This window comes from Hyperolius riggenbachi, chromosome 9 (assembly GCF_040937935.1).
Source record: "Hyperolius riggenbachi isolate aHypRig1 chromosome 9, aHypRig1.pri, whole genome shotgun sequence".
Classification (NCBI taxonomy): domain Eukaryota; kingdom Metazoa; phylum Chordata; class Amphibia; order Anura; family Hyperoliidae; genus Hyperolius; species Hyperolius riggenbachi.
In genome coordinates this window covers 174,951,253-174,955,492 of record NC_090654.1, presented here as the reverse complement: position 1 = coordinate 174,955,492, position 4,240 = coordinate 174,951,253, and positions in this window count along the sequence as shown.

The following is a 4,240-nucleotide window of genomic DNA, read 5'->3' as shown; positions in this document are numbered from 1 at the left end:
TCTACCCCACTTCCTATGCGTATTGTAGCGGCGATTTTGGATGGGGACACATGGGCAAGCATTTTGGAGTGGAGCAGCAGGGACTTTAAACGTGCTGGAGATGTTGGCAGTATGTCGGAGGTGGGGATGAGTTCTAAACAGCGGAGGGCCTGATTCCACAGGTCCACCTTCTGCTGACCTCCCAGACCCCAACATTTTTATTTTATTTCTACTCTCTTTTGCCAAACGGATCCGGATCGCATCCTGATGTACACCTGATGCAAACTGATCGGATCCGGATCAGAACCGTACGGTTCCGGTCCGGATCTGGTCCATTTGGCAGAGAACCGCAAGTGTGAACTGGGCCTTAGCCATGGAATTTCATTTGATGGGTCATTTAAATAGCTATACAATATACATTTTTCCCACTATGCCTTTCTCTAGAACAAAAATTTTTAAATTAAGACAAGATACCAAATATTTCTACACAGAAGTCCAGATATTTCTACACTGAAGTCCAGATTCCTGTAAATCCTGTTTAGAAGTGACTCGCTGCTCAGATGATACAGCTATGCTGTTCAGCTATTGCCAAGCAACATATACCGTACTGCTCAATGTAGAAGCAGGATGGACAATGGGTAGTGCACGACTGAGTGGTGTCCTGCAGAGAATAATGCTGGTTATTTAGCAATATGGTGGGGCACCTAAATGACACAGAGAGATCACTGTACATAAGCTAGATTCTCAGTAGAGACTACGGCAAATGATTGTCACAGTTGGGTTTTCTGTGAATGAGGCTTAAAGCGGAATATAACCCTGCATTTCAACTTTGCTCTAAAATATTATTTACAGCATATTCTATGCAACCAGCATTTTTTTTTTACTAGACCAGCATTGGAAGGGTTAAACACAGAGGTTTAAAGTTCCGTGGAGAGATATGCAGAAGTTCAGATAGATACATTTAACTAAATAGAATGTAACAAGTGATAAATGTTACACACTCTTTGGCTGTCCTCCAACTCCTTCTCAGTCAGAGAGAGTGAGTCACATACCACACTTAGATACATTTATGTAAACAAAATGTATCTATGTAAGCTTCGGGTGGTCTGCAGTTCTGTCCAGGAACTTTAAAGCTCTGTGTAACCCTTCCAATGCTGGTCTAGTAAAAAAAAAAATGCTGGTTGCATATAATATACTGTAAATAATGTTTTAGAGCAAAGTTGAAATGCAGGGTTATATTCCGCTTTAACTTGTGTTACTTCAGACAACAAGATGATAAGCATTGTGTAGAGACAAAGAAGAAGACATAATTTTTCCAGCTGCTGTGTATGGGGGGCTGACGTTGCAAGCAAGATGGCATCTCCCAAGCAGGCAGCGGAAATCAGCTATAGGAAAGAAGTATTAGTGGAAACATACTGTGGTAAGCATGGTGGCCACTTTAAAATGCATGCAGCATTACATTAAAAAATAGTGTGTGCAAGTAGGTTAGCTTAAAGGTAGCCAGACAATGTTTGATTTTTAATTTTTTTTCAAATGACAAATTTCATATTGACCGACTAGAATTAGCCACCATGCCAAATCAGGAATTTACAGAATTTTATTCAAAATCGAGAATCATCAGCTGAAAAAACAAAAGTTGAATTTGATTTTTACTATATAACCAATCTATATATATTATATATTTTACTATATAGCCAATCATTTTATGAAATAAACATAAAAATTACACTATTTCATTGTATCATGTATGGCCACCTTTAACCACTTGTGTACCAGCAGTCTCTGGCCCCTTAAAGAGGAAATGTCAGCTATACTATCCCTAAAAAAAATTAAGACATATATAAGAAGATACATACTTGCTCTACGTACAGAACATATGTATTGCACTGTCTATGTTGTGAATTCAATGAGTTTTATATGGTAAATAAAGAGAAACCGGTTTCAGGCATTTGCCATTAAGGAATCCCTGTGTCTGAAGCCAGTCCTGATGCCATTTTCTCCCTTACTCTGGGAGGAGGGCGGCCAATGCAAACACAGACAGTCTTCAGACACTCCCACCCAGCTCTGCAATAAAAAGTACATTGTCTCAGCATGAGAAATATTGGCCAATCAGGGAGAACAAGAGGTGTGGGAGGGGAAAATAGGAGGGAAAGATGCTTCAGCCAATCAGGTTGCATTAGTTACTGTAAGTCTGAAGTAAAGAAGCAAAAAAAAAGACAACCCAGCAACTTCCTTTGTGCGGCAGGGTACCAAATAAAAGCCAGGTAAACTGGGGAAAGATCTTTTATCAACAACAAAAGTAAGAGTGATTTTTAACTTTTGGATTTCTTGGTTAGTATCCTTATTACTTGTTTACCAGATAAAAATAAATAAATAAATGATTTTTGATTTTATGCCTGACCATTACCCTTTAAGGACCAGAGACTGCTGGTACCCCAAAAAATGGGGCTTCTCGCTTAATCACCACACGGACCCACCACTCACTCATCGCCAGATGCCCGTCGCTATGATGGTAGAGCTCTGTGAGCCAGTCAGGAGCTGCTTTCATTGGCTCCTGACCCTGTCATCAGTGTGAGCCAATAGGATTGTCTCACAGTGATCACAGGGTTAGGAGCCAATGAAACCAGCTCCTGGCAGGCTCACAGATCTCTGCATCTTAGCAACAGCAAAGTTAGGGGCCTGCAGCGAGGAGAGATCAGCAGGAGCAGCGGGTCAGCAAGGCACGGTAATTGAAATATACACCCTGGCAGGAATAAGCAGCCACAAACAGGGCATATATTTCAAATATTACGTTCCAGAAGCAGTTAAGTAGTGTCTTTTGACTGTAGTTACCACCAAAATGTTATATTCCCTCAGGTGTGTTTCCTAGTCAACTCATATACTGTAACTAGGTCCCCTTAAAGAGAATCTGTACTCTAAAATTCTTATAATAAAAAGCAAACCATTCTATTCATTATGTTCTCCTGGGTTCCTCTGTGCTGTTTCTGCCACTCCCTGCTGCAATCCTGGCTTGTAATTGCCAGTTTTAGGCAGTGTTTACAAACAAAAGACATGACTGCTAACCAGCTTGTGATAGGCTCAGAGAAGCTCAGTCTGTGACTCATACAGAGCCTGCAGGGGGCGTGGAGAGGGTGTGTATAGCTTCTCCCTATCACAAGCAGAGCAGTACATTCTTGCCTGAGCCATCAAGCTGACAAAGGAGAGATTAGATTAGATAACAGAGATATTACAGCGACTGTGCAACTAGGAAAGGCTGCAGTAAGACAAACCACATTAGAACAGGTATAGGAACTTATAGGATAGAAGAAATAAGGCTGAACATTTTGTTACAGAGTCTCTTTAAATTAGACTGACCACATTAAAGGGAACCTTAACTGAGAGGGATATGGATGTTTCCTTTTAAACAATACCAGTTGCTTGGCAGTCCTGAACTCTTTGGCTGTATGGTGGCTGAATTACACACCTGAAACAAGCATGCAGCTAATCCAGTCTGACTTCAGTCAGAACACCTGATCTGCATGCTTATTGGAGGGCTGTGGCTAAAAGTATTAGAGACACAGGATCAGTAGGAGAGTCGGGCAACTGGTATTATTTTAAAAGGAAAACTCCATATCCTTCTCAGTTTAGGTTCCCTTTAAATGCCACCTGACATCTCTAGAGAATAGAAAAAGCAGATTCGGCCTTTGAGCAAACAGGGTATCACTGTTCAGCCAGTTGTAGAAGGTAGTACATGCCTACTACTAATTCTACTCACGCCATCATAGTGTCAGTACCAAGGCTGGACGTGCAGATTTCACACTATTTCAAAACAGCTATAAGAAATGGAAAAGCTATTCAAAAATGAATTGTAATCAGTTGTCACTAGTTAAAAAAAAAGTTAGTGTTTCAGGATACACTTATGTAAAGCATCTTCAGAGATCAGAATCCCCATTGCAACTTCCACCACTGCCACTAGGCAGATCTTTATACTGATTCTGCAGTATACAGAATCTGTAACTTTGCACATTACGCTCTAAACACACATTTAAATATGTCATAATATAACTGCGCAGCCAAAAATGCACCTTGTTGGTGTCAAACCAATCTCCTGGAGATAACAATCTTGTTTAAAAAAAAAAACTTTGTGACTTGAGGCATAGCTGAAGGATTTAACTGCAGGCTTGGCTAGCAGGCCTGTTACTTGGCTCAGGTATCACCATGCTGTTTATACTGTCAGGGAAGGGCACAGACAGATAGCTTTCTGAAGGCTGGACTCCCTCCA